Source organism: Cetorhinus maximus, chromosome 26 (genome assembly GCF_964194155.1).
Source record: "Cetorhinus maximus chromosome 26, sCetMax3.hap1.1, whole genome shotgun sequence".
Lineage (NCBI taxonomy): Eukaryota > Metazoa > Chordata > Chondrichthyes > Lamniformes > Cetorhinidae > Cetorhinus > Cetorhinus maximus.
In genome coordinates, this window is record NC_135904.1 from 35,283,474 (window position 1) to 35,295,939 (window position 12,466).

Sequence of the window (12,466 nt, forward strand, 5' to 3'; positions counted from 1 at the left end):
AATAAGCTAATGGAATTGGTCACCAGTGTTACTTGTATATTAATTTTATTTAATTGTACGCAGAGGTTGGGCATGAACTGGGGATTCATTTGCACCTATGTAAAGAGGAAGAGACTGCAACTGGTTGTTGGGTAAGAAGGTACGTGTGCAATCTGTATCTTTGTAAATAAGTGCTTATAAAAATAAAAATTGGCTCCAGTGCTATCCTTTGCCACCTGCTTTTCTGGAAAATAACAACCCAGGGTGAACCTACTGATGCCTTCATGAAGATAATCTAATAAATAACAGTCAGCGTAGCTGTAAAAATCTGTCTGAGTGACTTCACTGTCTTGAGAAAGCTGTCAGTGGTGGATTTTTATAAGGCTGCTATTGGAACTGAAAGCAGTGGGAGAAACTAGTACGTGGGTAAGGAAGTGGTTGAAGGAAAGAAAGCTTGGTCAGGGAATTGTGCTACCAAGTGAGTGTCCCAGCGAATGGTGATGAAACCTCTTCTGTTTTCGATCTGTGCTCATGAAACCAATGCAAACTGGTTAAGTCTACAGATGATACTAAACCAGGAAGAGCTGTGGAGGTGGATGAAGCACACAGAGACTGACAACAAGAGTTTGGTAAAATCTTCACTTGAGTATTACACTAACAGATTAAATTCAATCTAGACAAATACAAGGTACTACACAACAGGGTGGGGGGAAGGGGGTGGGGTGGGGTGTGGGAAGGGACGGCTAAAAACAAATTCCAGAAGAATGCCATAGGTGAGCTAGACAGATACCTTATGGTGAAGAGGAAAGGGGTTTGATTTTCGTAGTAGTTTGGTTCTGTAACCCATTAAAACACTATAGGGCAGATATTTCGTTTGGAAAGGGCAGATCTCAGTGCCATTTTTTTTCATTGGTGGTAAATCCCAAACCAGAACACCAAAGGCTAAATTTTTAGTCCCCATTGGGTATGGGCATGGAATTTTGCACAATCAACTGATATGCCAGTTTCCCAGCTCCATCCTGTTCCCAGGCTATTAACTCAAGGTGGGGGGTGCATAAGGGCTACCTGCCTGCAAGTGGCAGGTAACCAATTCATTGTCACAACAAATGTATCAGGAAATGCAATTGGAGCTGTACTCTCACAGTATATTGAAGGATGTGAACAATCAATCACTTGTGCATCATGCCCTTTGTCAGAAACTGAGCACAAATGCTCTACTGGAGAGTGGGAAGCACCTCCTGCACCTACACTTGTGAACATTGTGAACATTGACACATCTATCTCTGCGGTTGAAAGTTCACTGTTAGAGGCCCACTGGTATTTTCCAGTTGACCTCCAGGTCCCTGCAGGCAGCTGGGGGACAGTGCAGCTGCCTGAGGCAGCCTCTCAGTTGCAGAATAGGGGACTAGCACTCCAAGCAGGTTTAGTGGCCCTCCCTGCCTTCCTGATTTAGCGTTCAATTGTTCTGTGTTTGATTATGTGAGTCTGTTTACTATTTATGCTCACTGTGCCTGATTGGTGAAGCCTGGGTCTGGACTGAGAGAAAAAGTAAATAAAGCTTAGAAAGAGCTGGAAGCCAAAGCTAGAAGCATGGAGTAGACATTTTAAAGCACTGTGAATAAAGCCTGTTACATACATAGAAACTAGTGCCAACTCTGCCTTGCTCTGGGAGATATAAAATATACAACAAATTGATACCGAGAATGGTTGAGAAAAATAAAATTTTAGTAGGCCCAGTGATGTTTTTTTCTTCACCAGGTGATGCACCCATGCCATGGGATCAACAGATTTTGAGGTTCAAGACCTAGCTGCTTGCTACAGAGATGATCGTCCGTATGTAGCAGTGATCCACAAGAAGGTGATACTCATACATGGTCTCTGAGCATAAGGCCAGCAAATATTTGAGCAGCTCACAGAATATTCATCTACATTTGATAACAGCAGTAAGTGCTCTCCAAAAATACTCAGGCCAAAGAAGAGGGTAATGATTTAATGGCATACATCCCACCAGAGATGTCAGGGAAATGGTGAGCCTATTAAATAATACATGTGTTCGACAATTGGCTTCTACATGTAAATTTGGCACACTAACCAACAAACTAATTTATGACTAATTAATTGAAAAGACTTCAAATCCACAAATTAGGGAATGTCTATTCATGGAGAACGATGATTTAACCTTGGAAAAAGCCATGACCTTGGCAGTCCAAATCTAATTTACGATGTTAGATTCAAAGAGGTTACAGAGCAATGCACCTTCAGACTTGGAGTTGTAGACACAGCTTTCCCACCTAGCTCAAGTGCAAGAATTATGGACTAAGAGACCTCAGCAATCTCATCAGCACATGCCCTATCAAGGCCAGATACCTTCAAAATCGTGCCTAAACTGTGCAAGTGCTCACTGATTCACAAGCCATGCCCAGCTTGAGGGGAAAAGTGTAACTCATGCTTAAAGTGTGTAGGTCAAAGAAGAGGACTCCATTGGTTTAACAAGTGGAGGAGTGTCTTCCTAAGAGTGAGGTACATCGTGTGTAAATTATCAGTGTTACTTCTTATTGATGCTGGTGTAAAAGTATCTAATTTGAGCTATAAACTTTACCATCGGTACTTTTTGCAACTTTCATTCCTATGACAGACACTCTAAAGCTTACGATGACTCTAGTATTCTGGTTTTGGGAATGATCACAGTTCCAGTACTCTACAAAAACATCAGCCTAGACAGGTTCATGTTATATGTAGCTAAAAGCCAAAGCCTTATGGCGGTAAACTTTTTTGATGGGCTGGCATCAAACTTGAAGATCCCACTGAGCACACAATAATATGATGCAGACTATACTCGGTGGTATCCTTCCTTATTTACCGGAATTGGGGAGATAAGGGGTCCTGTCATGTTGACATTTCAATTCTTCCAGTTTCACAAAATTTGAGACTTTGCTATTTGCAATCCATGCTAAAGTGTCATAGGAGCTGAAATGACTAGAGGCAGACAGTATCATTGAGCGAGTCAATTCCTTGCTGTGGATATCAAATCTAGTCACTGCACGATGCAAAAATGGCGAACTTAGACTATGAATCAACCTCAAGCAGTCAACAAAGCTATCATTTCAGACATGTATCCACTTCCTACAATCCAAGAACTATCAGCATTAAAGGCGAAGATAGCATCTCTGTCAGTCCTTGCCTATTTCAACCCCCATGCGGAAACATATGTCACAACAGATACATCAGGAAATGCAATTGGAGCTGTACTCTCACAGTACATTGAAGGAAGCAAACGACTATCACTAATGTGTCATGCCCATTGTCAGAAACTGAATGAAAATACTTTACCGGAGAGTGGGAAGCACTAGCCTGCATCTGCACTTGTGAACATTGGCACATGTATCTCTATGGTAGGAAGTTCACTCTCCGTATCGGTCACCAAGTACTGACTAGATTGTTAACACATCAGGATCTGGTCACTGACATCTACACATCTACAGATGGTCAGATTGTCTTTATCAGTACACGTCGAGGTCGAGTATCTCGCAGGTTCATGAACTGAGTTGATCAGACCGAATCACAACCTCAAATTTATAGATCTCAGTGTAGTCATTAGAAACCTTCATATCTAAAAGACTATTTCTGCACTTAGGAAAAACTGACTGGCCGAACTCTAAGAAATTACTCGTACCTATGTTTGTTGTTTAGGATGGTTTAATTTAAAATAAGATCTTTAGCTTACAAGCAAGAAAAGATGTAGTGTTCAATTGTTCTGTGTTTGATTGTGTGAGTCTGTTTACTATTGATGCTCACAGTGCTTGATTAGTTAAGCCTGAGTGTGGACTCAGAGAAAAGATAAACAAACTGTGGAAAGAACTGGAAGCCAGAGCCAGAATCATGGAGTTGACATTTTAAGACAATGTAAATAAAACCTGTAATAGAAATTAGTGTCATCTCTACATTGCTGTGAGGGATATTAAATATAGAACATGTGGGTCCAGCTGCAGGCTGCCCTATGAAGAGGATCGCCCACCATAGTGGTGGCTTGATCTGTTTTTTTTATTTTAAATTTCAAAACTTTGGAGTTAGCTTTACATACAAAAGCTTTATATCATATCCCTTGTAGCAGTAGTACAATTAAGGAACAAAGTGGATTTTCTCCTAGCACTTAATGTGATGTCGACACTATTGCTGAATGATACCATCACAAGTGATTAAAAGGAACAAGGTACAAGACAGGTTATTTTATTTGAAGAATATAAACTATATTAAAGAGCACTAAACTATCAAAAGGTTATAGGGACTGTATGCACTTTGGGCTGCCCTCTCTCTTACTTACCTGCCAAGGAATCCTGCCAGTCCTCCAGTTTCAATTACAGCCACCCCCTGGCCAGTATGGGGGAAATCATAGGTGAGTGACTGACTGTTCCCCACAGAGTGCAAGTTTTTGACCCCACTTTGAGCCCGACGGTGGGATCCTAAAGCACAGAGTAAAAATCCAGCTCAAGATCAGTTAGGATCAGCAGCCTGAGATTTGTACAAATTTTATATGTGGCCTAGCAGGCTCCTTGGTCTGTGCAGTTAAATAACCCATGGAGACAAGAGATCCTTTTATAGAGACAGAGGCCGGGATTTTCCATGCCCGCCATCGTCAGCCGTGTTCAGTGTGATGTGAGCGGACAATATGACGCAATCAGTGTCACGGCGGCATGAAACCAGTTTGCACTTGTCCATTCAGGATGGGGGGAGGGCAAAGGCTGCCTTGAAGTTGAGGTGACTTGTGGCGGGGTGGCAAAGGCAGCCTTGCCATTGAATATAGTGCACAAGCATTTGGGGTGGAGGGTAGGGTGAGCAGGAAAGTGTCCACACATTAGGGAAACCTATATAAAGTGACCATTCCTCTGCAGCTGAGACAGTTCAGACGCAGCCACATTGATATGATTGGAGTCGGGCTTCTAGCTTATCAGCCCACTCAAGCAATGAAGAGGCATCAAAGTGCCACCAAGTGCTCCAGAGGTATTCATTCCCCTGGCACAGACTACAAAGTCATGAACGTTTTAGTGGACTGCAGAACAGCTGGATGACTGCACACGTTGTACAATCTCCTTGCTAAACGTGGCCAAGGAGCAGTCACTGCTGGAGGCGCTCACAGCCCCTTGCAATGTCAGCATCCTGGTTTGGACCAGTCTCCCTGATGGTTCAAGCTAACAGCGTGGGTTAGAAGAATGCCTGTGCCTGAGCTGCGAGCACAGCATGCAGTCCAATGGGCAAAGCTGCTGCCAATCGATCGGGTGGAGTGGGGCGGAGGTGGTGGGGATTCGGGCAGCCATCCAGCGCACTAATCTCTGGCCATCCATGTGGTGGACAGCGCTCTCCGGGAAGCGTTAGGGGGCTTTCACAATTAACCAGATGAACCAGCTGTATGCCTGATGGCCTACAGGGAGCGAAGACGATGGAGGAGAGAGTGACTGAGGCTCCTGGCTGTGCAGAGGCAGGAGCAGCAACCTCAAGAAGAAGGGGCACCAGGGGCTCCTGCACATGCTGCTGAAGAGCCACAGCGAGCCGTTGCTCGTCGGCGCCAAGCGAAACCCAGGGTCTACAGAAGACGCCTTTCATTTCTGCAGATGACAGAGAACCAGTGTTGCCGAAGACTGCACATGTCTGGGGAACTGGTTGGTCACATCTGCCAGCTACTGCAGGATTTGGCCCCACAAGGACATGGAGAGCATCCACTGCCAGTGGCCATGAAAGTGACCGTGGTGCTCAATTTCTACACCAATGGCTCGGTAGATCCCTGTGGGATCTCACAAGCCTCCACCCATAAATGCATCCATGAGGTCATGGATACCATCTTTGCGAGGGCACACAACTTTGCGCATTTTGCCCAGGACCAGGACACCCAGGGTGCAAGAGCAATTGGATTCGCCCAGATCTCAGGTTTCCCACAGGTGCAGGATGCGTTCGATTGCACTCATGTGGCGCTCAGATCTCCGTCGCAACATAGTCAACTACTTCAACTGCAAGAGGTTCCACTCGCTGAATGTGTAGCTGGTGTGTGATTGTCAGAAATGCATCCTGCAGGTGCCCGCACAGTTTCCAGGGAGTGTGCATGACGCCTACATCCTCAGTCGGTCACAGATCCCCGAATTCTTCCAGGCTCCCCAGAAGCTGCAGGGATGGCTCCTTGGGGACAAGTGCTACCTCAAGTAGTACCTGTAGAGGACATGGCTGATGACACCTGTGCGGGGGCCTCAGACTGCAGCAGAGCAACAGCATAATGAAGCTCATGCTACTACCCACAACTTGGTGGAGCAGACCATTAGGATGCTGAAGATGAGATTCCGATGCCTGGACTGGTCTGGTGTAGCCCTGCAATATAGTCCACAGAGGGTGTCATGCATCGCTGTCGTCTGCTGCACCCTTTACAACCTTACGCTGCAACGGGGAGTGGAGCTGGCTGAGGAGGAGATGGAGGAGCTGGAGATCTCCTCCGATGAGGAGGATGCTGACGGGGATGAGAGTGAGGAGGTCATCAGAGGCGACGATGACAGGGATGAGGCCCTCGCACTGGCTAGATGATTTGTGGAGGATGATGACGACATATAGTGAGGTGACCCCATAGATTCTCACATTGCATCTGTGAATGTTTGACTCCAGCCTGGTTTATGGCAGCGCGAATACCCTCTGTGATAATGGTCCTGTCATAGAGACACAGTGGAGTCCATAATAGTCGCTCGATTGCAGGAGGACGATGTCAACATGCATTATGGACACTCCGTAGATTTTCATATAGCCTCTGAGAATGTCTGACTCCTGTCTGGCCGAGAGCAATTCACTTGCACTCTGTGACCAGGATCATATCATAGAGGGACCATGAAACTTTAGAAGCGTCTGATCCTTTGTCAGCTTTCAGCACCTGAGCCCTTCAGGAGCACAGTGTCACTGGTCACAGATGCTGAAGAGATGGGGGCCAGCCCTTAAAGGTGCTGAGAGCCACACAGAGACAATGATGGAACTCTGTGACACCTGACCACTACATTCTGGCAGCAATGACCAGCACTGTTGAGGCGCAGGCATCAGTAATGTGTCAAGAGAGTGTGAGGCTGGACCATCACTTTGGCTGAAGGCTGCACAGAGCACAGGGAAGAGGCCCTGGACTGAGACATCTGTTTTTATCTTGTGCAGAAAGGTTTCACATCCAAGTGACAAGAACACTGCTCATCAGAGCAAGGAGCCATAGGCAGGGCGACGCTCTTGGGAGTTTATTGACAATAGTGAACAGTGTGTACAAGTGATTAACACCAGTGCCTAGGCTGTGCAACTAATTCTTCTTAACTTTCCTAACCCTGCCGCTACATCTTGATGCTCCCCCAACATCCACAGCAGAGGTGGATGCAGCCTGCTGACTGTTAAGCCCTATCTGTGATGACCTTGGCGGGCGTCCTCTGGAGGGCTGAGACTTGGAGGGCTCCTGTCTGCTTTCGGGGTCCTGCTGTGTGGCAGTGGCACCCTCCTCAGCCTGTGGAGCTGGAGCTGCTGAGGTCACAGGAAGAGGGGATTCGGATGGGCCGGACACTCCCAGAGTTACCTGGGTGAATGGCCCTGGGGTGTGCACCTGGAGATCCTCCTCCCTATGGGTGTCCGATTGCCCCAGAGCCCCAGGCTGACTCCTCGAGGAAAAGGGGTAGCTAGAGTGAGATCGAGCTGCCCGGCACCCCTCTGCATACATGCTGTTGGAGGCCAACTGTGGCACCAGCAATAGAGTTGAGCCCACGCAGCAGTGCAGGACCAATGTCCTGGACCAAGGTCTCCATGGTGGAGTGTTGACCTTGGTGCGTTGGCATGCTGGCACTATCACCTCAGAGTGAAGGTGGACAGACTCCTCCATCGTGCCTTGCAATCTGAGGAGTAAAGCGGACATCCCCTTCTGATGTTCCTGAGCTTGCCTTTGCAGCTTCAGCAACTGTGACATGACCGAGTCCAGAGGCTCCTCATCTGGTCTCCAGCAGTCATCCGAGTGCTTGACACCAGGGAAGTCCCTGCCTCCGCTTGCTGTGGATCAGACAGTGTGATGTGTTCACCAGATTGTGATTCTGAAGCTATTCTAAAGCTAGGTCCCACTGAGGTGTGTGTCCCTGCGCTGGTGGAGGGTGTGGGTGAGCGCTGTGACGGGACTTCAAGGGGGGTGCCTCCAGATTCCTCTTCAGCAGTTTCTTCGGGTCTTGATCGGAGGCCCTGGGTCGTGGACTCTGTTGGCTGTTTCCCAGATGTGCCTGCGAAAACAAGGGGAGATAATTAGTGCATGGCAGTGGCCTGTGAAACAGGACGCATCACTCACAGCATGGTTGTCTGATGGATGTTGCACTGCTGGACCCTCACTTGGGTAGAGCAGCACCGACCTCACTATCAGCACAGGACCGGTCCAGATCCTCGCCGGCCAGCTGGATGGCTCTGTTTTCAAAGTCTGTGAGGACCTTGATTTCAGGCATTCCTCCACCGGTCTGTGACCTCTCCCTGTTGTTGTGTGCCAGCTTGTCCTGCATGAATAGAGATGGAGAGAGTGTAAGCAGGATGCCTGGCAGGCCAAATGATAAGTGTGCCCGGCCTGTGTGGGTGGTGAGTGGTCCTATGGACGGGATGAGGACAGTGATGATGTGTGTGAGAGAGTGAATGACAATGGCCCTTGAACTGGCAGTGAGTGAGATCCCTGTGAATGTGTGATGGGTTTTTGAGTGTGTGAATTGAGAGTGATGAGAAGAGAGACTTACCCTGGCGGAACGGAGGTACTGGGTAGCTGTCCTCTTTTGAAGGGTGTTGGCGCTAACCACCACTGCCACTGTCTCCCAAGCCTGGTTGGTCACGCCACTGCCCATCCTGCAGCCAGAGCTGGGGTAGACGACATTGTGGCGGGCCTCCACAACATCCAAAAGGTGTTCCAGTGATGCATTGCTAAACCTGGGGGCTGCAGTCTTTTTGCCTTTTGTGGACATCTTCCCTGCAGCAGTCATGGATTGGAAGCACCGAGATGTGTGCATGTGACTGGACTTTAAATATGGCGCCCGGCATGATGAAATGGCGAGGAGATGGCGGGTGGGCAAATGGGAACCTGCCCACCATAGAAACAGCATGGTTCCTGCGAATGCATAAATAATGTGGTGGGTTTGGGACGATACGGCATGAAAACCCACCATCGCGGCTGGGACTGCACTTAGTGCAAATCTGGAACGATTCCACCCAGAAAATACTCACCACAAATTTCTCTGATGTTTTAGTGAAAATGTTAAATCTAAGAACCGCACCATCACAGCAAGTTATGAACCCCTCAAACTTGTTCCTGTAACCTACAAAAGATCAGATTGCTGGCACCTTGATGGTACAGGGTACAGGTACGCTCCTGACCAGGAGAACACCGGTTTAACTCTACAGTTTACTGCATAGCAAGTTCTCAGTCCTAGCTTCACCTTCTGAGAGCAGCAATGTGCATTCCTCGAGTACAAGAGGCTGAGTCATTTCACAGGTTTACTTATTATTAATTTTATTTTGTACCATTTTAATCCCACACATGAGCAGTTCCCATACTGTATCGAACGGGGTCACAAATAAGTCTGCTAATTGTTCATATTAATATGTAAAATAAAGGCAAACTTCCTCTTGTTGAAATGGTTGTTTCCTGCACTGAAATTGGTGGGCTTTTTGAAATTGACAAATAATTAAAGATCCAACAGTGGCCAGTAGTTCCAGCGTTTCATTACATCATCAGAGCTCAGGTTAAACCTGCCTGGTTCTAGCCAATTACTACTTGGAGTGCTCCCTGACAGAGGGGCCTAGAAGAGCGTTCCAGCCATGGGCTGACTGGGGAAATGTCATTGCTACAGATCCAGCTTAGTGGCTCTGATGGAGATCGACCACTACCAGAAATCCACAGAGCTGCTCATCTGCGAATTGCCAGCACGGGTGCGAGAGATTGCCCAGGACTTCAAGACAGACCCACGCTTCCAGAGTTTGACTGTCATGGCCATGCAAGAGGCATCTTTCTCTCTAAGCCAGGAAAACAGCTGAATGTAGGAACTGATAATGAAACCACATTCAGATAGAGAATTTTACAATTCAGGAACATGTTCTAATTTTACAATGCAGACTTCTGAATAAGGAAAAACTTTGACCAAGCATGACTATTCAGTAAGGTTCAATTTCCTGGGATGTATGAGGCCCATTTGATACAGTAAGTGCTCACTATAAGTCCCTTTAGGCCATTTTGCTATAACATTGTTTAGTCATTAGGACCTTGTTTCGATTTACGTCACCATTTTCAATTTTATGTCATCTGCACTCTGGCCCGCCTCAAGTTGAACTCTGGGCCAATGCTGCCATGTTCTGATGCCAGAGCCACTGCCGCAATTACCAGAGGCCCAGGCTGTGGGGAGAGAGTGAGGCCTGAGATCTGGGAGCAGGAGCGCAGGGCAGGGATGGAAAGCTGCCAGCCACTGAGCTGTGAGTAACCTGGGGTGGGGGGAGGGAGTGCCCCTACCCCTACCCTACCCCACCACCCCCCCAACTCCCCTCCCCCTGGCTTCTTCACAGTAACCCTAGCTCCTTGCACGGCCCTCCAGACTCCACCGCTCCCTCCTTCATCTTCTGTGGCATTCTGCGGGACAGGGGCTCAGCCCTTGAAAAGTGTCAGGAAGGGTTCTGGGTTCTGGAGATGGAGACAGAGTGGGAAAGGAGGGAGAAAGAGAGAGAGAGAGTGGGAAAGGATAGAGAGAGACAGACAGACAGAGTGGGAAAGGAGAGAGAGAGAAACAGATAAAGTGGAAGAGGAGAGACAGAGGGAGAGAGAGACAAAGTCTGAAAGGAGAGAGAGGGACAGTGGGAAAGGAGAGAGGGAGACATAGGTGGAAAGAGAGAGAAAGACAGAGGGAAAGAAGAGAGAGAGATAGAGTGGGAAAGGAGAGAGAGAGAGATGGAATGGGAAAGGAGAGAGAGACAGACAAACAGAGTGGGAAAGGAGAGAGACCCAGAAGGAAAAATCAGTAGAAGCTAGGAAACAAGAGTACTGGTCCGAACTTCCTTCTGCGGAGAGAGAGACACAGTGGAAATAAGAGAGAGATAGACTGACAGAGTGGGAAAGGAGAGCGCAGGACAGAGCAAAAGGAGAGAGAGAGGGAAAGGAGAGAGAGAGAGAGAGACACTGTGGGAAGGGAGAGAAAGTAGAGAGACAGAATGAGAAAGGAGAGAGAGAGAGAGACAGTGCGAAAGAAGAGAGAGAAGATGGGAAAGGAGAGAGACAGAGTGGAAGAGGAAAGCAAGCAAAAAGTTGAGCTGAGTTTCAGGAGTGCTGTGAGTGAGACACAAGCTGTGCTACTCAGGGCTTGTTTGGGTGATATAGTGTTGTCTAATTTCAATGTATATAGTATTTCTGTTATAATCAGTGATTTATTTTATTTTGCAACTTATTCCAGCTAGGAATGCACAGTGCTGCACATGTACAGTACAGTATTTCAACTTGTACATTGGTTTGTCCAGGTGAGAAATGTCCGAAGGAATCTAACTCCGGCTTTACCATTGATTCCTATGGGAACCCATGATTCACATAAAGTTATTTCAATTAAAGTTGCCATTTTCAGGAACGCAACCACAACTTATAGTGAGGAGTTACTGTAGTTATATACTTTTCCTTAGAATTAAGTTGGGTTGTCTTTCAGGGGAACAATCAAACCCAAGAAGGTAGATTCGCTTAACCAGCTTAGGCGAGTCTCACTTGGGGGTTAAGGTAAACATGACTTGAATATTTGATGGATATCTTATTAAAATATTTTTACTGTAATAATTGATATTTAAAACTGGGTTCTCTACTTGAAATAAGATTGTACCATCTTACTTTTTTGTAAAACCGATCTAATGCTGCAATTTACTATTTCCACCAAGACTTTGAATTGCATGTTCAGTTCTTTAATAAACTTTTATATATTTTAGAACATATACGAACTTACAAAATAGGAGCAGAAGTAGGCCATTCGGCCCCTTAAGCCTGCTTACCCATTCAATAAGATCATGGTTGATCTGTTTGTGTTTCAAATTCCATATTCCCATCTACCTCCAATAACCTTGATTCTCTTGCCTAACAAGAATCTATCTACCTCCGTCTTAAAAATATTCAATGACCCCGCTTCCACTGCCTTCTGAGGCAGAGTGTTTCAAAGTCGCACAGCCCTCTGAGAAAAAAAAATTCTCCTCATCTCTATCCTAAAAGGGTGACCCCTAATTTTAAAACAGTGGCCCCTAGTTCTGGACTCACCCGCAAGAGGAAACATCCTTTCTACATCCACCTTGTCAAGGCCGTTCAGGATCTTGTATACTTCAATCAAGTCACTCCTCACTCTTGTAAACTCCAGTGAAAACAAACCCAGTCTACCCAACCTTTCCTCATAAGACAGCCCGCTGATTCCAGGTATCAATCTAGCAAACCTCCTCTGAACTGCCTCCAACGCATTTACATCCTTACTTA